Here is a 23,637-nt window from a genome sequence, read left to right as displayed (position 1 = left end):
AATGTATTCACAATGTTTATTTGCAGGTGGACTTTAAGTAAACAAATTAACAGATGTGCAAATCTAGCCTTCAAAATCTTTTTAGCCTGCATTAGACCTAATGAAAAATATAAATATGTAGGTATCACTACGTCTAAATGATGTTCTAGTCCAATAATAAAGCAAAAGGCGCATGGTCTTTTACTGCATATTACCTCTATTAGCACACACATCGTATTCAAATAAACATGCTTTGAAAATGCAAGGAGAAGGAACAGGACAGGCCTTGCTTTTAGCTTCAGATTTAAGAATAAAGGCAGAAGGAACTATTTCTAAGATTCATTTATACCAAGGTTCATTGCACATCTGAAAGGATTATTCATTTATTACATTGTGCTCGATCAGGTATTGATTCTATAACCGACTGTGGCTCGGCAGCAATAAACCTATACATAATATTTGATACATAACACTATGCAAAGCGGAGTCAAAGGAAGGAGAGCAGTGTCAAGAGTATTAGAAAAATGAAAGTATAAACAACCAAGCTTTAAGGAAACCGTGACACCAAACTCAAGAAACGGAATAGTCTTCTGCAATCAGAACAAATAGGTGGATGAACATTTTGATGATAATGTTATGGTCATCTTTTATGTTGTACTAAGGAAAGTTAAAATAAGAATAAGACAAATACATCAAGCCTTCATAACGCTGTTACCGCAAAACAAATAATAGCTGATGGGATGTCAAAGAAATACTCCGCATCTGGAGTTTTAAACATTTAGAGCGTTATTTATTTGTTCGCAAAGTAACCAGTAAAAGAAAGTTATTTGAAAGAAAAAAAAAGGTTTGTTCCATCCCAAAATGAAGGAAGGAACAGAAAGTATATTGATTTGGGATATAATAATTTTGGACTATGCACAAAAAATTACTTATGAGGTTCCTTCCCAAAATATTTGTTAATTTGGTGCGTTAACACTGCTGCAGATTTACGCAACTTCAATATATTATGGCGTGCAATCTAACGCTCATTGGTTACAATGGAATTTTATTATGCTCAACTTAAGACTAGTACTTAATTTAAGGGCTTGCCGACGAGACGCGGATGAATAGTCTTCTTGCAAGATGTTTTGTTAGCTTACAGTTGACTTATAGCCTGTCCATTACTTACTTCTTATATTTATCCCTCACCTTGACCCTGAATACATTAATTGGTTCCCTCCAAGTGCAAGTTTTCTGTTTGTTTAAACATGTGTTCTCCAGGTGTCTCCCTCGTGTACTTCTCTCCCTCCTTCGCTGTGCTCCATGTTCCTTCCTTTCGCCGGTTTGCTTCTTCCCGTCAGCTCCGCGTTGGTCTCTCAACCGTTTGCTTTGCTCCCACACCCACGGCCTCAGTTGCTTCTGTCCCCCACCGGTCAGTGATGCTTCTGCTCTTCCACCCAGACCATCATTGTTGCTTCCACCCCCCGCTTCAACTGTGCCGCCATGTTGCTACCACCCCCCCCCCATTGCTTTGCCCCTATGTTCCTCCCCAACCATCCATTTAAAAAAAACAAAAAACTTTTTTTGTTTCTGATCCAACTTGGATACGTAACTGGGGAAAAGAAAAAAACCAGCTGCATCATTTTGTAAACACATGAATGTTGTGCAGCTTGGCTAAAACCCATTAGCAAAGCCAATTGGTCCCTTAGGAAAGGCGTATTGTTTTTGCCAATGCTTATAATGCAAACTTGACCCGGCATCGGGTATCAGAGCATTTTACATAGCACCAGTTGCGTTACATGAGGACACACTCATAATTTGTGTTAGGCACAGAGAGATTAAGTGATTTGCCTAGAATCACAGGATGTTCAGAGTCATTGCCGAGACTGGTACCCGGTTCCCCAGATTCGAGGTCGACCGCCCTAGCCGACAGGCCAACTCCTCTCCCCAAGTTCTGACTTTCATCAGGTACAGGTGTCAAACAATCCAGGCTTACTCTTGGAGGGTGATGTAGGTTTAGAAATCAAATACTGGACAAATAATTGTAAGTCATAACAATGTTCAGGCAGTATCCAGTTTATAAAAAAAGTGTAAACCATATGTCTGGTCTGAACAAGTAAATCGGAAAATTCTACTGAGTATCACTTTCGATTTTTTGCAAAGCCTTTGCAGAGTTCCTTCTTTCTCTGAGCATCTCTCAAGCGCTTGGTTACTTCTGCGCCAAGCTCTTACCAGAGATTGCAAGCGTTCATGATTAGACCATGCACTCCTTGAACAGTGGACACAAATTCACTCAGCGTGTAGTTAAAAGTCCTCCTGCCTAGACCGTGATGGTCTTTCCAGTTTACAATCACCTAAGGGGATGTTCCGCTAGCTGCACAGAAAGTTGGGCGATGGGTGGTGGGACTGTGGTGTTCTGAACGGAGTAGAAGACAGGATGTCAAACATGGGCTTTTTTTGTGTGAGAAACAAAATCCTTGAGTTTCCGGAAAAGGGACTAACGGCTAGATTCATCAAAGACCCGTTTTGCGAGTCTTTAATAGCGATTCATAAGGAATCGCTATTAAGGACTTGAAAAACGGGATTCATGTAGGAATCGCAAAATAAATTGCGATCCTACATCTTCCTTATTTGCGATTAGCAAATTGCTAATCGCAAATAAGGAATAACTCCCCATTCATTCCTAAAGGCCCATAGGAATGAATGGGGAGTTATTCCTTATTTGCGATTAGCAATTTGCTAATCGCAAATAAGGATGCGATTTCAAGGGTGCCAGGGGCGTCCAAAGGACACCCTGTAGCACCCGTGAAATGCAAATTTACACAGGAGTTGCGCACACACATGTCTAAAGGACATGTGTGTGTGTAACATGCAACTGAGAAAAATGCACTAAAGTGCTTTTTTCTACTTTTTTCGCTATTTACCACGAAGTCAGACTTCGTGGAAAATAGCGGCCAGAAATTGCAAATTCGCAATTTAAAATTGGTTAATGAATTGTGTTTAAGGAATCTCAAATAGAGATTCCTTAAATGCAATTCCTCACAAATATGCGATTTCGCAAATAGCGATTTTTGCATTTGGGATGATGAATCCCAAATGCAAAAATTGCGCTTGCAAAGGGCCAGATTCTCAGAATCTGGCCCTTTCGAGCGCAATTTCCTTTTATGAATCTAGCTATAAGTCTTATATGCGGTCCTTTAAAAAAAATAAATGATGGCTCATCCAAAGAATTCTGGCGGAACAAATCTTGAATGCTTTGAATCATATATTAGGAGGCATTTACATGTGAAGGATGCAACACAACACATTTGCTCAGTAATTTTTGCTTCCTGCATATGGCGCACTATTGGATCTACAACTTGATATTTTTCCTTCCTTCGTTCCTCTTAATGTCAGGGGGACTTTACTACCTTGCTGTTAACTTTAGAGGGTCACAGGGGTTGTGGGAGTTAGCACTTCAGGTCAGATCAAGCAATGAGGGGATTTTGTGTGTGTTCTCACGGAGGACAATCCAGTAGCATTCAGCTACGGGGCACTGCCACTCAGTCAAAAAGCGCCCACTCATACACACTTTCACACTACGATGGAGTTGGGAGGTGTAGCTGCAGGGGGAGCAGATGAACAACAGTCTGAAGGCTTCTTGAGCTGGTCAGTTCTGGTCCAGTCATCTGAACAATGAAGAGTTGCTTCCTCGGATTGTAATGGGTTAATTCTTGAGTCAAACTCTGCGGCATGACACCAATCTTTGGAGACTCTTCCTCCATGCATCCGTCATCCCATTCACCTGAAGGAGCTGGTGCCTAAGCTGAATAAGGTAAGCCCACAGACCCTACTTCCATCAGAGTAAGTGCAAGATATTTTCCCTCAGACCTCCAGTATGGCTCTGACTCTAATGGCGAGTAGACTAGATGCAGCCCCTAGTCCAATGTTCTATCTTAGCTGGTGTAGCGAGCTTTGCTGAATGTAAAAGCTAAAGTTGCCATTGGGCCATTTACATTCCAAAAGAGTGACAGCAAGAGCCAGGCCAACCAGTCACAATGAACTTGTGAAGATACTGAAATTTTGGAGGGAGAGAGTTAAGTCTAAGTTAATCTTCTTTAGGGTTCCATAACTGCATCCCACAAGGTTTGCAGTATCTCAGACTGCACGTTGGTGCAAAGGGCTCATGAGTCCCTACGCGAATCAGAACCTGCGGCTTGGTCTCCAACTCTCTTGCAGGAGCTAAACAAAGGATGTGGAAGAAGGGCAAGTAGCAAATAGCTTTTGTTTAGTTGCGATTAGCAGTCAGGCTCTTGGCCACCGCCTGGTTCAAGATTCTGTTTTTCTTAGACCACATTCAGACTTGTATAAACGGATATAATCCTAAGAGGTGAACGCAGATTACTTCCCTGTTCCACTGAAGTCTTTGTTAATCTGAATAAACACTCAATGATCTGATAACGATAGCCTGCGCAATGTAGGGTTGGAGGTGCAGTGAAAGGATGCAGAACTTCACTTTGGTGAAAGGAGAAACGAAATCTACAGCAGTCTCAACAAGAAACGCCCAAGAACTGAGGCTAAACAAATATACTGCAATCCCTACAGTGCAGACGAAAAATCCACCCCCACCGGCCAATTAACTGCCATCAACTGTTCAACGGGTCATGGCTCAAACGTGAGGTTAGTCACTCAGGCTTAAAAGGCAGTTCACTCTGGGTAGATCCTGAAACTAGCAAAGCGGAATTCCCTGCTAGGGGAGCAACTTATACAATGGCCATTTACTGCACCAGCTAAGCGAAATGGGTCACCGGTGTGGTGGACAGGAAAACACATTTGATCAGTCAGGAATGTTGAAATAAGGTTCAACTATTCAATATGCTTGCTATGAAGATTCTTCGGTCCAGAGAAATCACAACCATACACCAATAGGAAAGAAGGGAGACAAGCGAAATCTATCCCAAGAAGATTTGAAGTGAAACTCCCAATAGACCTCATCAACTAAATGGAAAATAATGCCTCCCATTACCATCAGTTACCAGGAACCGTAAAGTGTGAACAAATAGGTAACCAAAGATGTTCCTGATTAGTTCGTTCTTGGAAGTATGTTCAAGGGCACATCTCATACAATGGAACACTGCAACGCAGGAGTTTGAAAACCGAAACACACAGGTAGTCTTCCTATGGTGCCGTTACTCGGGTCAGCGGAATAAATATATATATTTTTTAAACTGTGACAGACAAGTCAGGTGAGAAAAACATTTCTGAAAATTAGGTTCCAGTACAGTCAGCTCCAGCTCTCGACTTTAGTTAATGTTTCCATGGAAAGCAGGCAGATGAACTATTTCAGGTTCACAAGGGGCAGGTGAGCATCAGTGAATCCCTGAATCAGACAAGAGACTTTGTACTGGTTTGGAGGCAGGAAATGGCATCAGATATCAGCACTAAGAGCCAAGTACTTGTGTGAGGGCATCCAGAAGGATCCTGCACACACAATCCACTGCTCCTAAGACTTTCCATCGGAGACGACCATGTAACGCTTCCAAAAAAGGACCGATGTGAGGCTCTTTCCTCATATAGTAAACATTAATGAGTTATTTCTCATGGAAAGGAACAGCTAGTTCACTCTCAACAAAAAAAGAAACAATGTAGTAAAGCTGTGTACTACCAGCTACTGATAATCATAGAATGCAGGTTGTATGTTGGGTTGAGTCCGGGTGTATTGACTGTGAATGGTAGAAAAGATCAAAATAATTTCAGACTTCATTGAAACAGGCACTAGCATCTGTCTCAGCTCACGAAGGTTTCAATCCATGTTCAGGATTTAAATATCAAGCATGATGAGCACTCGGATCTCAGTAGCACGAGTCATGTCGGACAAGGCTCAGAACAGCAACAATACTATAACAGTGTATAGTGAATTACATTTACAAATAAGAAAACAAGTTACTTACCTGTAACTTCAGTTATCCAGTATTGGTATCTTTCATAGATTCACATGCCTGAATCATTCCCCGTCGTCGAGGCGGGAGTCCCATGGGGCTCCCGCCTCGACGACGGGGAATGATTCAGGCATGTGAATCTACGAAAGATACCCCAATACTGGATAAGAAAACAAGTTACTTACCTGTAACTTCAGTTATCCAGTATTGGTATCTCTCATAGATTCACATGCCTGAATCATTCCTCGTCGTCGAGGCGGGAGTCCCATGGGACTCCCGCCTCGACGACGGGGAATGATTCAGGCATGTGAATCTATGAGAGATACCCAAATACTGGATAACCATTGTTATGGAGACTAAGTCACAACTGAGTAAATAAACCCTATTTATTAGTGGATTTGGGCAAGTAAGGGAGGGTTGTGTACATGACAAGAACATGCTACTTAAACTCTGATCGAAGTACCAATAGCAGGGCAGATCAGAGAGTAGGAAGGAAAATACAGACATGACAAGGGCATATTGCTTACACTCCAAGTAACATGAGCAGAGCATGTGATGGAGTACTGTGGATGTGACAAAGACATCATGTTAAACTTTAACAAAGGAGACAAAGTGGTTGTTCACATATAAAAGGCTGTAGTTGGAGTAGGTGGGGAGACTTTGTGACTTGAAGAAAGGAATGGTCTTGGGAGGAGTCGTACAGACAAACAGTTCTCCTGCCAGACACAGGATGATCTTTCTACTATCGTCGTCGGTGTCCGTTTGCCGCCAGTAAATCAAAGCGAAGTAAAACATCTTTGTTGAACATTCACAGTGTTATGCGTTTATTTTCTTAATCAAGGGAAAGACCAACATTTAATTTAACACAGGGAGACAAAGTAGTGCAAGTTCTGGACTCAAATAGAACTGGATTGACAGGACAAAGTTCAAAGGGCAGGTTTGGGTCCCCATGGTAGACCATACACATCTACTCATGTAAATGTGTTCAAAACTAAACTCTGAGCACCCATACTGTAGAATCCATCCTAGCCACTCTAATCACTCACAACCTTTACAAATTCAACACCAAGAATGGCTCGGAAGACTTACGGCAGGTCTTGTCAGTATGTCAGCTGAATGGTCCTCGGTCCACCGTCCACACCCTTCGCAGATGGGTCAGCGTGTACAGGAGCTGCAAGACAGAACAAGAAAGATAAAAAGGCTGCTTGGATCCCTGTGTACCGGAATCACAACTGGAAACATTGGATATTTTAGAAGCCCCACAGGTTCCAAACAACTGAAAACTAGGCCATGCCAGAAATCAAAATGTACTTAACCAATTGCCACCTCCCCCTTGCTCAGTGGCGCTCAAATAGCTTACCACCTTTAGTTTCAACCACCTTGTGGTTTCTATGTTAATTTGGGGCTTAGAGAGCACAATGTTCATCCTATCAAAGCAGATTTCTGCTAAGAGGACCCATTAGTAACACTAAACATCAGTAAAAGGTAATCAGCCTTGAAGCTTTGAGGAAAAAAGCATGTTACATGCATTTTCTAAAGCTGAAATGAGTGGCAATAATTTGATTTACAGGGAGAGCAGAAGAGTGTTTCATAGATAAGCAATGAAATACAAGAACTGTCTAAATGCATGTTTTTCCGTGATTATAGAAGTACTTTAAAAAATAAATTGATTGGATAAATGAAGGTTGCAGCACAGAATTAATTTCTGAACCGTTTGGGGAAATAATAATGGGCCCAGGTTGTAAAAGGCCCAAAGATCCATACAGAGAACTTTAAACCATAACTTCCTGGCCACTGCCAATGGTAAACGGAGCACAGGGCAGCAGAAGCTGAAGAGTCAACAACTGCCAGGGAAAAGGTTCTCCAGGCACTCTGCATGGATCAGCAAGTCAATCAAATCAACCAGGAAGCCTATCAAATCGACCAGCATTCCAACGCACACACACCTTAGACCTTGGCTTCTCGCAAGTTCACTGTGTTAATTCCAAAATACTTTTTTATGACCGTCTCGAGGCTTAGAGAACTTCAAACAGATATTTGGTCTAGTCTGGAAGGCTGTTCCACCGACCTAGCACTCGACCATGGAGGTGTCCTTTTAAGAATTGGCTGAGAACTCTAAAGTAAAAACCTAGTTGCGGTCTTCCAAACTGGCTAAAGAGATCCAGCACCCCCCCCACACCCAACTCTGCTAAGCTACTCAAACATAAACAGGGAATGGTTCATTTTCCTTTAAGACTGAGCCACAGATTATTATATTATTACCATGAAACATTGTATTATAACTCTTCAAAACAAGATATTTTGCTCAATCCAAATGCACATGTTAAACCCGCAGGCCCTCAATCTACTGCACAACAAGAGCATGCAGCATGAGGCCAGCTGATTCACAAAGCAAGACAGGAGAACAACTTCTCTCAATACAACTTAATCCAGAGGGTTGTATACAAACTAAAGTACTTGTGCAACTTTGTCCTTTTCCAATTTCTCTGGCGAGCTCCGAATTTTCCCCACTTGATCTCAACATGTTTGGAGGAGGTCCATGTTTATTTCACCAGCAGGGGAAAATCCTCCGCTGGACTGGTTGTGTTCCACGCAAAGAGTGACCTCACTCAGAGAAGAAGTGTGGCTCCTGTCACAACGCCAGCGATACCTCTCAGGCATGGCAGCTGATCGGACAAGTAGGGCCAGAGACCTTGTGGCCTGTATAACTGGAACAGGGGTTTAATGACCCTTTCATTAAAACTGCTGAGAGTGTGACAGTGTTTTAACAACTTTAAGGCAACTAATCTCACTTCTATAGGGGAGGCTCGGCTGCGAGTGGACGAGGTGCACTCGGACCATCAACAACAACAATCTCAATTGCTCTGTTCTGCAAGGGGCAATGTAAGGCACGGAGCCTGGGATACCATGGGGATATAGTTTGCATTTTACATTTCACAATACAAATACAATGGTGGGCCAGAGTGAGCATTTGGAAATTGTCCCTCCATGCAAAGGCGTTCAAGAGGAATAGAACTAAAATCAACCCCACCCCACCATCGTTCTTGGGCACCAAGAAGTACTAGGAGTAACATCTCTCACCCTTTTCTGCCAAAACGATAGCGGCATGGTCTGATGAAACTTGAACAATAATGGTGGAATATGGGGAAAAGAGATTATGTGAATGTCAAGGTGTAACGTTTCTGAAAAATTTGTAGGACACACTAATCTGAAGTTATGGATTTCCAGCCAAGTAGAAAAAAGTAGTGGCAACATTTTATTTTTGGAGTTTTCTATAGCGCTAGCCAGACCCGGAGGTATCGGAGCGCTTTACAACATTGTTATAGGCAGATTACATTGTTAAAAAACAGATTATTGCACCAAGAGTGCCCAGGTAAATAGTGAGACCAAGGTCAAGGAGGTTCGTTAATCCGATTTGACGTAGTTCCTGGGTCTTTTGTCTTGTGGTCGGGAGTTGAAAGGGATCCGTTTTTACTTTGTGAGGTATTGGTTTAGGAAGAGCGTTTTAAGCTGGCTCTTGAAGGCTCTGTAGGAGGAGTTCGTCCTAATATGTATGGGAATGGCATTCCAGATTTTGGGTGCATTTCCGGTGAAGGACCTAGATAGAGTCTTTTGTTTGCAGGTTTTCGGAGGGATGAGAAGCAGAGAGTTAGTGCTTCTGAGGTTTCTTGTCTGTCCCGCTTTCTTGAGTTTCGTAGCTAGATAGGTGGGTTTGCCAGTGTGTAGAGCTTTGTGTGTGAGGCAAGCGGTTCTGAAATTAGCTAGCATTTCTACTGGGAGCCATTTGAGTTCAGTTAGCGCGGGAGTGATATGTTCATATTTCTTTACTCCAGACACAATTCTGGCTGCTGCATTTAGTGTTTTTCTAAGTGGAGCTAGGTGTATTTTAGCCGTACCTGTGAGGGTGGCGATCACGTAGTCTAATCTGGATAGGACAAGGGACTGCATGGCTTGTTTGAGGTCCGTTGGTGGGATGAAGGGTTTGGTTTTACTTAATAGCTTTAGGTTGAAGAAGGCACCTTTTGCGGTGCTCTTGATATGTTTAATCATATCCAAGTTAGGGTCCAGAGTGATACCCAATGACTTCACTGAGTCTGCTGGGATGAGAGTGCAGTCTAGAGCATCAACAGCCTTTAGCCATTCCGTGATTTGTGGGGTCTTTTCCTTGCTGGCTAGGAGAAGAATTTCCGTTTTGTTTTGATTTAGTTTCAGATGGTTGCGGGATAGCCACTCTTGTACTTCTCTTAGGGTGATGTTTAGTCTTTGCATGTCTGCTAGGGAGGAGGTTTCAAGGTATATTTGGGTGTCGTCGGCATAGAGATGGAAGGGAATGTTGGCTTGTTTGAGGATGATGGTGAGTGGCTCCATGTAGATGTTGAATAGTGCGGGTGATAGCACTGACCCTTGGGGGACACCTAGTTATAGGGTGTAGGTCGGACATGAAGTTTCCTATTTTTATTCTTTGAGATCTGTTTTGTAGGAAGGAGGTGAACCACTGTGCAACCACCCCATTGGCACCTATCCTATCTGTGAGAGTGTTGATGAGTAGTTTGTGGTCGACCGTGTCAAAGGCCGCCGAAAGGTCCAGGAGTATGAGTAGACAGCAGCGGTTCTTGTCCAGTGATTTGTGCATATCATCTATGACATTTAGGATGGCAGTCTCTGTGCTGCATCCTTTCCTGCAGCCTGATTGGTGTGGGTCGAGGAGGTTGTTGATGTCCATGTGGTGGGAGAGTTGACGGAGAACACATTTTTCTAGTAATTTTGCTAGGAAAGGGAGATTGGATACAGGTCTGTAGTTGCTAAGATAGTTGGGGTCAGCACCAGCCTTTTTTATTAGTGGTGTTATCTGGCCTATTTTGAGGCAGTCAGGTATGCTTCCTGTTTCCAGGGAGCTGTTAATGATCCTAGTCCAGTGGGGGCTAAGGAGTTTTTGAGTTGTTTTGCTAGTTGTGCGGGGATGGGGTCTTCAAGGTGCGATGAGGGTTTGGATCCGGTGGTTAGTTCAATAATTTCCGTTACAGTGGTGGGAGTGAAGGTTAGCCAGTTGTAGGTAGGTTGGCTGGGTGGGTTTGCATCATCTTTACTGAGTATCGGCCGGTCTTTGATGGAGGTGGATGTGCCGTCAGTGAGAGCTCAATCTTTAGAATTTTATCGCTGAAGAAATTAGCAAATTTGTTGCATAGCTCTTTAGAGGCCGGGATAGCAGCCGGAGTTGGTTTAGATGTTTGTTGTCTGATAATGTTGAAGAGTTCTTTGGGGCGGTTTTTTGCATTGTTCAGTGTGTCGCAAAAGAAGGAGGATTTTTCGTGCGCGATGTGCTTGTTGTACATCCTACGTTTTGTTTTGAGTAGTTCGAGGTGATTTGACGAGGGGTTATTGTGCCAGAGTCTTTCAGTTGCTCTTAGCGGTCTTCTTTCCACGTTTAGTTCAGAGTTGAACCACGATCTCGATGGGAGGGTTTTGTTCTTCTTTTGTCTCATGGGTGCTAATTTGTCCAACATGTCAGTTAGGGCCTCGTTATATTGGGTGGGGGAAGAGTGAGTTCAGACTTTCTTCTAGTTCTTCCAAGGGGATCTGCCTCAGGTTTCTTGTCGAGTGGAAGTGAGCGTTCCTGAGCTCCCCCACTGATTGTGCCCCTGCCCGTATTCTTAAAACCCTCTTCTCTTCCTGTCCTGATACCCCTCTCTCTTTCCTTAATGCCTCTCTTTCCACTGGTTTGGTCCCTTCTTCATTCAAATCTGCTATTGTTTCCCCCATTCTTAAAAAACCTGGTCTCGACTCTTCCCTTCCCTCTAACTTCAGACCTATCTCTCTTCTCCCTTATCTGGCTAAAATTCTTGAGTCTTATGTTACTTCCTGTCTCTCTGTTTATGTTGAGCAGAGCCAGCTTCTGGCTTCTCACCAAGCTGGCTTCCGCTCGGGTCATTCGACCGAAACCGTGGTGTTGGCCGTCCTCGACGAGCTTAAGGCCAAGGCCGACGTCAACTCCCCTCAAGCTCTGATCCTCCTCGACCTGTCCGCTGCGTTTGACACGGTCGACCATAACATTCTTCTGGACCGTGTCAGCGCAGCGGGCATACGAGGTTCTGCCTTCTCCTGGATCACCTCTTTCCTGACAGGGCGTTCTCAAGCCGTTCACCTTCCCGGCTTCTCTGCTTCTCCCCTCCCGGTGCCCTGTGGGGTCCCCCAAGGTTCCTCTCTCTCTCCCCTTCTCTTTAACCTCTATATTCACCCTCTTATCTCTTCTCTTCTTGAGCTGGGGGTCTCTGTGTATAACTACGCTGACGACCTCCAGCTCGTCTTTGATCTTTCCTCTACTTCTCACTCTCTATCCTTTTTTCACTCCACCATGGTCTTTATCTCTGGGTGGATGAGCGCCAATCACCTCAAGCTCAACCCAGATAAGACTGAGCTTGTCCTGATTGGCGGCTCATCCAGTCCCTGGTCCCCTGCTTTCTGGCCTCCCATCCTTGGCCCCCCTCCCACCCCCGTTCCCTCTGTTAAAACTCTGGGCATCAAGGTCAGACAGGACCTGTCCATGCATGGCCAGGTCAGTGCCGTGGTGTCCTCCTGTTTTCTTTCCCTCCGAATGATCCGGAAAATCTCTCGTTTTTTTTCTCTCGACTCCCTTAAAATTATTATTTCCGCCCTTATCACTTCCCGCCTTGATTATGGCAATAGCTTGTTCGCTGGCATCCCTGCCTATGAAACCCGCCGCTTACAAGCTATCCAGAACCAGGCCGCCCGTCTCATCTTTCATTTGCCCAAAACCCATCACATCACTCCCGTCCTCAAATCCCTTCACTGGTTGCCCATTTTGCAGAGATCTCTGTTTAAACTAGGGTGCCTTGTTTACCGGGCCCTTGATCACTCTGCACCGGCTTTCATCAATTCTTTGATTTCCCGTCACACCCCTGCCCGCACTCTCCGTTCATCATCTTCTGCCCTCCTCACTGTTCCCCGCTTTCACAAATCTCGCACTGGTGGAACCCGTTTCTCTGTTCTTGCCCCCCGGTTCTGGAACTCCCTTCCTCTTTCTATGCGTTCGATCCCTATTTTTTCTCATTTCCGTAAAGCGCTGAAAACTTTTCTGTTTGCCCTGGCCTACCCCTGCTAAACCTCCTGGCCCTGTCTGTTCGGTTCTTCAGAGCTCCCAGCGCCAGGAAGCCGTTTGGCCATCGTGCGCTCTATAAATATTTTTCATTCATTCATTCATTCATTCCTGTTAAGAATTTGATGCGTTTTTTGATTGATGTGCCCCATAACAGCTGTGCATGCCTCTGGGAGGGGAAACCAAAGCAGCTATAGAAGAAGTTGTGGCAGAGTAATCTAAGGCTGAAGATTGAGGTCTTTCATTGGGCCAAGGCCCTTGGCTCCCACCACATCCCCTGGAGCTGCGAAAAGTCTGGGTCAGATGCTGCACGGGCTATGAGAGTGGTCACTGGCGAAAGCCTAAGTTGAAGACGTGCTCTCTAAACTTCCTACATTGTTGGTTGAACTGATGTGCCAGTGAAAGTAAGCCTAAATAGCGGGCTGTGACGTGGCTATCTCTAAATTGCCTTCTAGCACAGTCAGTCTTTCCCCCTACGAGTCTGGAACCATCATAGAGCATGTCCATTAGCGATGCCGATCTTTCACTGGAGAAACCTGTGGCATTGTCTAGGCATGCCGCCAATCACAACACACAGTCCATAGTGTCAAGGACAGCATTCGAATCATATATGGCAGTGTCTTGTCAGCACTGAACTGTTTGGGAAAGGGCATTCCTGAATTCATCAAGCCAGCTAGATCTCACTGTCCATGTCACAAAGGGCATGTGTACATTGGTCGAGAAGACAAACCACATTTAGTGATCGAAGGGCCAAGCTGGTGAAAGAAAATAATTTTATAAAATGTATCAATTCGCTTTGACTTCTCATACGAGGGTGTATAAAGTAACACATTTGGGTTGACCTTGCTCCTGGATGCTTAGACCACTAGACGCTCAGAGGTCGGATGCCAAGTAAGAAAGGCCAAATCACCAGGTGCTGGCCTATGTCGCCTATATCCTGGGCAACTAGCTGGGGCCTCCAAGCAAAGCTTCTTTCATCATTCCATTCAGGCGTTTTGTTATGGTGTCATTCAATGGAAATAAGGACTCGGTTATAGCAGGCCCAGCCTGCAAGATTTCCACCAATAAGCTGGCTTTTGTCTCGATAGTTAGGAAATGTAAATGTAGTACTTCTGCTTTCTGCAGATCACAAACAAGGAGCTTTCCTCTGTGGGTGGCACTGATGGAGATTCCACTTCAGTCTGACGAGAAGTGTCTAGACCAGGGTTCTCCAAAGTTGGTCCCGGAGAGCCAGATCCATTCTAGATTTTTAAGATAACTACATTTATCTAAATGGGGATATGTTAAAAATCTGGCATGGATCCGGCCCTCCAGGACCGACTTTGGAGATCCCTGGTAGATCACTAGCATGTTCCAAGTCGAGGCACAATACAACATCAACATAGTGAAAAAGAGTACATTTTCTACCTCTTCATCATCATTCCGCGGTATGTTTTCAAACCTCTGTCTGTGTCAGAATCCAAGCTAAACAGGACCACCAACTTCCTGTAGTACTGTCATTGCTGGGGATAAACTAAGGGTGCAGGTTGCACTTTAGTTATTTCATGGTGGGATCTAGGCCTAGCTCAGGGGTACCGGCTGCGGGTCATAAATCAGCATTGGGATTGGATCGAAAACAGGGATCAGTGGAGTCTGAACCTGTGCCAGAGTGATCGAACGTGATCGGTAGAAAGGGCCAGCAAGGAGCTGGGGAAAAGGCAGACTGGACTAGTGACTAGTTGGGAAGCGTCTACTGATGTCGAATTTGAGGCCTCGTGGCTCCATAGAGCCAGCAAGGAGCTGGGGAAAAGGCAGACTGGACTAGTGACTAGTTGGGAAGCGTCTACTGATGTCGAATTTGAGGCCTTGTGGCTCCATAGAGCCCAGAGGCACTCCACAGGGAGCTAGGAATTGATAATCTGCAGAATGGCCTCCATTAAGGCCTCTATCCGATGTAGGGTCGACGACAGGCTAGGAAACCTATGGCACACTCGAACCAGACTGAGAATCATCTCAGAGACAGATGATCTCTGTGGAGTCAGACAGCACCGCGTTGACTGCACGTCTTCTCTGCTTCCCCGGAGTGGCAGGAGTAAGACTATTCTTGCTTCAACATTTTGCACTTATGGCATGTTGAAATGAGAGTGTCCTGTGCATAGTAAACTGGTGTGTTCCCCTACCTAGAGGGTCCGACTGCTGGTACCCAGTATCTTGACTATTTTCGACCCTGGTGGACACACTAATCTAAGCATGTGTGCAGAGGCCTAGTCCTATCCCTGAATGTATCCTATTACCAGGAGGAGCACACTGAGCGTGCCCTCTCTTGACAGAGAGGGCTATTGTCATGGTCATGGATTTAGTACAGAGAGCAGTGGTGGCAGCATACAATGTTTTAAGGAACAATAGTGTGACCAGATATTTTAGATCTGGATCACTGGAGCAGAGGCCTACTGGCCCACTCCTAAAGTTCCACTTCTAAGCGCTTGCCTAGTCTTTTGAGCCAATAACCAAATCGCATATCAAGTGTGTCGGGGTATGTGGCCAGTGTGGTACATCCGTGGTGTGTGTGTGTGTGAGTGATCCAGAGGGATGAAGACCAGTGCAATCTATTTTGCAGGCTTCTGGCCTGGCCATGCACAAGATGGAGAGTGAGGACCTTACTGCTCCCTAAAGGAAGGAGAGTTAGACATCGAAATGAGGGGAGTGGAGAGAGGGCTCCTTCAGATTTTCTATGAAGCCTTTTGATCTTGAAAGAGCTGCTGATACGTCTTCCTGAACACGTACATTTGACAGATTGTAGGAGTACGGGACAGGGCTGCAGACTCTATGTGAAAGGAGAGGAAGTCTTCAGTCTAGCCTTTCTTTTGTGGGCTTTTTTTTTTTATCTTTCCCAGATTACTCCTTCCGCCGTCTGATAATAGCCAGGTTCAGAAACCTCACACCCATTTGTGCCTGTGCTGTGAGTGTTCCACTATGTAAACATCTTGCAGTGTGAAGCATCTTTTTACATAAAAGATGTGTCTGGAGAACAGTCTGGAAATTACACTTGAAGAAACTACCTAAAGTTTGAGACAGCGGATCCACATCTCCAGTCTAAGTGGAGTATAACAGTCGGACCCCAGCCAGCCCACTGTGTCCCAGTTCGAAGACCTCTATGGCCAAGGGCAGGAGTGTGTCGCAGAGAGGACAGTTGTACAAAAGGGCTAGAGCTGTGTTTGACATCCAGTCTCCCATAAGTGAGGGGGCATTACCTGAAGTCTGGATCTCTTACTGAAGGAACTGTGTGCATTCCCTGAAGCACCTAGAAGCATGCCTGATGAGAAAAGGATAAAAGCTGCCTGGCCCAGAAAGACAAGTGTCCATCCAGGAAGAAGCAATGTCCAGCTCATCTCGGGTAGCTGTGGGGCACCTGGCAGAGGAACAGTAAATGAGAGCAATCCATGAGGAACCTGGTGTTTGAGAACCCCTGCCTGCTACAGTTTCTGACTGCAACTGCAAACCCCGTAATTGCCAAAGGCCCTGTCAGGAATGCAACTGTGTGACCGCAAGAGTCCTGTGAAGGCTGCTTTGGCCGCATTATTGAAGGTCCTTGCAAAGTTGCTGCTACTGAAGTGCTGAGGGCCCAGTATGGGGGGGGAGGGAGTACATATGTTGTCCGGTCAGCCTGGATGTGAGCTACTACAGCTGATTTTGAAGGGGCCACCTGGGAGCACAACTACATATGATCCAGTCAGGAGACTGGGTCTTCTTCAGGGCAGCCAATCTTCAGGGGACTGAGTGTACCAATCATTGCAGAGCCTCTCCATTCATGAGGCCGTAACCATAAATGAAATGCGCATGTTGTTGTGCACTGGCCTCAGGAACTACATGGAAGGCTGCAGGAATGCTGCTGGAGTGGAAGGCAGCCATGAAAGGATGCTGAGAACTCTTCGATCCTGCGAAGGGCTAAAACCTGAGACTGAGAGAACCATAAACTGTGGGTGAATTAACTGTACCTGAGCCAGAGTCATGCTACTCCTGAAAACCTCAATGGAGGTGGGATCAGGGAGGAGTCAGAATCTAGGGAGAAAGCCTGGGAAGGGAACAGAGGGAGAAGGGTGGGTGCAGCCCCTACAAGTATTAACACTCAGACCTGCTGACTTTTACTGAATACTACAAACTTCAATGCATGTAAACGAATGTGTGATTAAAGCTCTTTACTCACTTGCAAAGAAAGGCACGGGATGGACACTTTATTGGGTCTGTTGGTTAACTGTTGAGCTCACAGCTCAAGCACTCCCAGACTAACTCCCTAAGAGGTCTGGGACAGCTCACCCTCACTGCCCAGAGGGCCAGGTGCAGATCAGTTTCGCAGCCCAGTTTACACAGCCACAGAGACATCACTGGCAAACAACCACATGGGGGCTCAGGGATGATCCAGCCTTACGCACAGAGGAGTCAGCACAACGGTAATGTGATTCCTGCCTCACTTGTTGAAGAATTAGCACAAGGGGGCCTGTGATTCCTGCCTCGCGCTCCGAAGTGACAGAACTACGGGGCCTGTGATTCCTGCCTCGCGCTCCGAAGTGACAGAACTACGGGGCCTGTGATTCCTGCCTTACGTACCGAAGTGACAGAACTACAGGGCCTGTGATTCCTGCCTCACGCACCGAAGTGACAGAACTACGGGGCCTGTGATTCCTGCCTTACGTACCGAAGTGACAGAACTACAGGCCTGTGATTCCTGCCTCACGCACCGAAGTGACAGAACTACGGGGCCTGTGATTCCTGCCTTACGTACCGAAGTGACAGAACTACAGGGCCTGTGATTCCTGCCTCGCGCTCCGAAGTGACAGAACTACGGGGCCTGTGATTCCTGCCTTACGTACCGAAGTGACAGAACTACAGGGCCTGTGATTCCTGCCTCACGCACCGAAGTGACAGAACTACGGGGCCTGTGATTCCTGCCTCGCGCACCGAAGTGACAGAACTACAGGGCCTGTGATTCCTGCCTCACGCACCGAAGTGACAGAACTACGGGCCTGTGATTCCTGCCTCACGCACCGAAGTGACAGAACTACGGGCCGTTGATTCCTGCCTCACGCACCGAAGTGACAGAACTACGGGCCTGTGATTCCTGCCTCGCGCTCCGAAGTGACAGAACTACGGGCCTGTGATTCCTGCCTCACGCACCGAAGTGACAGAACTACGGGGCCTGTGATTCCTGCCTTACGTACCGAAGTGACAGAACTACAGGGCCTGTGATTCCTGCCTCACGCACCGAAGTGACAGAACTACGGGGCCTGTGATTCCTGCCTCGCGCACCGAAGTGACAGAACTACAGGGCCTGTGATTCCTGCCTCACGCACCGAAGTGACAGAACTACGGGCCTGTGATTCCTGCCTCACGCACCGAAGTGACAGAACTACGGGCCGTTGATTCCTGCCTCACGCACCGAAGTGACAGAACTACGGGCCTGTGATTCCTGCCTCGCGCTCCGAAGTGACAGAACTACGGGCCTGTGATTCCTGCCTCACGCACCGAAGTGACAGAACTACGGGGCCTGTGATTCCTGCCTTACGTACCGAAGTGACAGAACTACAGGGCCTGTGATTCCTGCCTCACGCACCGAAGTGACAGAACTACGGGGCCTGTGATTCCTGCCTCACGCACCGAAGTGACAGAACTACGGGGCCTTTGATTCCAGCCTCACGCACCGAAGTGACAGAACTACGGGCCGGTGATTCCGACCTCATGCACCAAAGTGACAGAACTACGGGCCTGTGATTCCTACCTCATGCACCAAAGTGACAAAACTACGGGGCCTTTGATTCCAGCCTCACGCACCGAAGTGACAGAACTACGGGCCGGTGATTCCTGCCTCACGCACCGAAGTGACAAAACTACGGGGCCTTTGATTCCAGCCTCACGCACCGAAGTGACAAAACTACGGGGCCTTTGATTCCAGCCTCACGCACCGAAGTGACAGAGCTACGGGCCGGTGATTCCTGCCTCATTTTCTAAGGTATTACAAACAGGACAGACCCGAAGCCTAGTTGAGACTTTGATAAATATAGTATCATGCAACAAGGTCTCAATAGGAGACTATGATTTTATGGGTAAATTAGTTACACAAGAAACCATAACAGTCCCAATTTTTCGATTAGATGCTGCTATATTATCAGCAGAGGCATACTAATATGCATCCCAAATTGTAATGCAGCATTAACCGAGCTTTTAAAATGTGAACTAAACGCAAAGCGAAAACATTGTGCATGTGAAGACCTATTTAAATGGCGCAAGTGAAACATGTGAAAAACGAAAATACACCAGCGAATTGGAAATTCCACGATATTAGGCATGAGTTATAATGCACAAATTAATGCGATATAATGTCAGAATTAAAAATCCAGATTTAGCGGCTACAAGTCAACGGGCGTTTCGACATTCATTACTAGCGGTCATCATCAGGACAAGGTTGACAATGTGGATGATTGCTGCCTGGAAAAAAAGCATTGGCACATGGATGGGGTCCTGCCAGTGGGTGTATAAGCATGCATTTGTGCCAGCACGGCTGGTCACAAGGGAGGGCTGAGAACATACAATCCCGTCCATCTGTACCTTGCAAGACAAGTTCAAGGAGGAGTATGACACGCCTTGTACAGTGCCAGGTAAGTGTTCCCCTGTGGGGGTGGGAGTACAAGGTTAAGTAGAGGAGTACAAAATATCCTTGTGGAAGACAACCAAATAGATAAGGAATATATCAGTGTAATTACGGGAGGGTGGTACTCTGGGAGGAGGAGCAATGCATTAAATGATTCCGTAACTCCATGAGTAAATTATCAGCTGCAGGGAGCAGTTGGAGTGTCAGCAAGGTACACAACTCAATCTGAAACCGCTATTGCGACAACCTTCTGAGAACGACGAAGCCCGATTTAACCAGGTCAAGTAGAGCCGAGATTCCAGCCTCACACGCAAAGTAGTCAGCACTACAGGGCAGCGATTCAGAAGGTAGTTCTAAGCATTTATTGCACATGCATAGGCAGTGAGAGACACACTCAAAGAAATTCAACACCAATTTATAAAAATAACACGTACTTTTATATGAATTTAAATACCATGATCATCGTAATCAGCTAAGTTCCTTTCAAGTTATGAATTTTTACCGTTTTCTAAAGTGGAAAGTGCAATTTTTGGGTGTGGTAATGTTATGATATGGTGGTGGGGGGGGCATGTACTGCATTCGAGCACTTAACAGCGACTTACAGGACTGTTCTCCGGGACTTAAGATGAGTATGGGGCAAGGTCCAAGGCCACACAAACAGGTCACCTCAGGAGGCTCTGGGGCGCCCGGATGTCACATTAACTTCACTGGGGAACAGTCCAGTCAGAAAAGAGGCTATCTATGTGTGTTCACTGTCGCTGAAGTCCCTTGGTGTGTAGGTTAATTTTCCTTGACTGGACACATCAAGCCTTTGTTGCTGCAAGGGGTCTGGTACCCCAGGTATTGGTGTTGTGCAGCTCTGGTCGGTCCCGTCATCTCAACACTTGGAGGGAGAACGGATCTGACCTGTAGGAGCATGGCTACCTCTTCCTGGGAGGCTGCTGCACCGGCTCTTCTCGGAGGCGGCAGATCGGTGTACCTGGCATTGCTTTTAATGGTGCCCGAGGCTGCAGGGGAGGAGTTCCTCTACTCGGAGGTAGATTCTGAGGCAATTGGCAAAGCACTGGTAGCCCTTTGGGGTTTCGTGGAGTCTGCAGAGCGTCAGGACAAGTCTGTTTCTTCCACAATTGTTGGGGGCAGCAGTCAGACTGGAAGGGTTGGCGCCAAGTCATTTGTCATTCCTTGGTTCTTGTGACAGCACTCTTCTTTGTCCACTCCTTTTGGTCCATCAAAATCGGAAGTCCTGGTATCAGAGGGTCCCCTAAATACTAAATTTAGGGGCGTGAGGGGTGGTAGCCAATGGGCTACTTATCCCTGGGGTCCCTACACCCCCTAGATCACCACTTCCTTTAGTGAGTGGGCATCACTTTGTCCCAGAATTCCTAATCCCATCACACACAAGATGGTGGAATTCCTAATTTCGCATTCACTTCAGTCTGTTAACCTTAGGAGGTGTCCAGTCTGGCAGTGCGACACACCTCTAGCATAACTAATTGTCCCACCAGTCCTGGTACCAGAGGGGCCCAGGGCAGAGGGTGGCATTTACCCCGTCTGTGGAAGCCTGGGGTTGCATATCAAAAACGGCAGGTCTTTGAAGCCTCCTGTTGATGTTGATTTACCAGCCTTCCTGGGGGAGGAGGTGACAACACCTATCTCCAGAGCAGGCATTGTTTCTGACTTCTGAGCGCTGCTCTCCCCTCCTAGGAGGTCAGAAACTCGCCGCTAGCAGCAGGCTGGACCCGTCAAGCCTGCACACTAGAAGGCTTGTAGGGGGTCAACGGGTACCACTAAGGTACCCCTCTGGGTAAGGTACCCTCTGGGTGCATGTATTATTGAATTCACCACTGGAATCAGTGTGGCGTTATTACTACAAGGTTTTTGATACCGAACAGCATAGGTTTCAGTGAAGCCATTACGTAGCTGGGAAACTCGTTTTGACCAGTGCCCAGTACATACCTTAAGATGGCTTACCTGTTCATTTGTACGGTCAGTAATTAAACTGAACACCGAGGCAGATCTGCTCACACAGATATGTCTTCACATGTAATATAATGCACCCTCCCTTGGGGCTGTAAGGTCTGTTGTAGGGGTGACTTACAAATATGACATGCAGTGTTAGGGGACATGGCACACAAGTGTGTGCCAGGTCGTGTTTTCACTTTTAGAGCACCTTGCCACGCAGCTGTGCAGGGGCAGTCTGTATGAGTTTGGTGCTGGGTCCCTTAGAGGAGCACAAGTTATGTGCTCTCAGGGACCCTCTTTAGTACCTATGCCCTAGGTATCAGAGGTACCACTTACTACAGACTTACAGGGGTGCTATAGGCCTGGTCACTTGGGGATCAAGTGACCAGTTGTCTTGTTTTGGAGTAAGTGCACTGGGACTGGGGACCTGGTTAGCAGGAACCCAGTGCACTTCAGTCAAAGTTGTATCAAATACCAGGCAAACAATTTGGAGGATTTGGGAGGGGGTTTGAGGCTACTGAAACAAATACCCAGTTTCCTACAGTACTTGTCTCACCGTGCCGGAGAAGAGCAATATATGATAGATGTACGTGGCTACAGTCATCATACAACAGAAGAAACATCTACTAGCACTGAAATGCTGCTAAAAATGGAGGAAAAAAAGTCAGCTCTAGTTCCAACCAAACATTCATAGTTCCAATGAGGAGTGGGTAGATGACAGCTGTGACAAGGTATGCAATAAAGAGGAATGAAATAAAGAGAGTGGGGTGCCAGCTCCCGCTGCTTCTAGAGTTTTATTCTGAGTCCCAGACGCACAGAAAGCGAATGCAAAACTGATGGTAATAGTAAAAGAAATGAACGAGCCTGACAGACTTTGATATGGAAAGCGGCTGAAATGATGGTGTTTTATACAGAGAATCTCCTTGGAGAATCCACTGGCCGGACTCAGCAGGTGAGGACCAATTCATGCAGTTGAACATGGCGGGATCCACCGCTTGCCTTCCAAAAATAAGAGTGAGGGGTCCTACTCGACCAAAGGGACAGGACACCAACCGTAGACACTTATGTCAAATGAAAAGATCCCTTTGGGTTCCTTCTAAAGCACACAGCAGTATCCAGCTCACATCCAATCACACGCCACTTAAAAGTACCAAATAGAAACCGAGAGCATAATATAAAATAATATCATGTATTCTTTATTTTAACAAATATCATAAATTATTAAGAAAACATATCTCATCAATGCACAGATCTTAAAAACATTTCATTCACAAAGCAAAGGGAGAACTTATCATATTTAGAGAAAACAGCCCACAAACAACAACCTGTTGCATATCAAAGGCGCTTCAGGTACACAGAATGGATATCAACCACTGTCAGTAGGGCGGGGATATTACAGCACGTGAGGTTTCTCTGGAGTTGGCCCATCCTGCCCATCACGTGCTTTACTGTCATTTTCTGGGCGCCTAACTGTGGTTTCCTGCCTCCTCTTTCATCCAGCGTCACACCAAGATATTTAAAGCTTGCAACCTTTTCTATCCGTGAACCCTGATGAACCAAGCACCCTTTAAAAAAAAAAAAAAAAAAAAATTATATATATATATATTTGTATTGGCAATTGCAGTGTATAGAGCAGGGAACAGAGGAGCACAGTCATAAGTGTTCACTTGACATCAGACACACGTCCACATAAGTACACATACCACTCAGACCTCGAAAAATCGACTCGCAATGTCGGGGGGGGATTTCAGCAGGTCCAGCTATTTTTAGAGTTTACTCGACCGTGCTGCGAGTTAATTTAAACTGGAAGGAACAGGTGTTTTGTTCATTCAGAAAGTGAATGAGCAATAAAGACACCGTTAAATCTTTTTCCTCTACACACATTAACTGTCTGTTCAAGGTCAGAGGTCAAATGTCAGTTTGTCTTTTTACTAATTGTTGCTTATCTGTTCTTTCACTTATAGTTAGTGCTTTCTGTCAAGTGAGACATCTGACAATTCTGAAACAAAAAAAGCTGTAAAATGTCAGTTTGTTCCCCCTAATAGGACATTTAAACAGCTTGT

At 45.9% G+C, this 23,637-nt stretch overlaps 1 protein-coding gene across 1 annotated transcript in view; it reads right to left on the bottom strand.

Annotated features, from left to right (window-relative positions):
• LOC144798760 (polyamine-transporting ATPase 13A3-like) overlaps positions 1 to 23,637 on the bottom strand; it is a 376,171-nt gene that overhangs the window by 304,623 nt on the left and 47,911 nt on the right. The window contains exon 2 of the mRNA XM_078669780.1: positions 6,966 to 7,047. The gene's annotated coding sequence lies outside the window, so the exon portion shown is untranslated. The remainder of the gene's footprint in view (positions 1 to 6,965; positions 7,048 to 23,637) is intronic.

This window comes from Lissotriton helveticus, chromosome 12 (genome assembly GCF_964261635.1).
Source record: "Lissotriton helveticus chromosome 12, aLisHel1.1, whole genome shotgun sequence".
In the NCBI taxonomy this organism is placed as follows: domain Eukaryota; kingdom Metazoa; phylum Chordata; class Amphibia; order Caudata; family Salamandridae; genus Lissotriton; species Lissotriton helveticus.
This window is presented reverse-complemented; position numbering and strand designations above follow the sequence as displayed.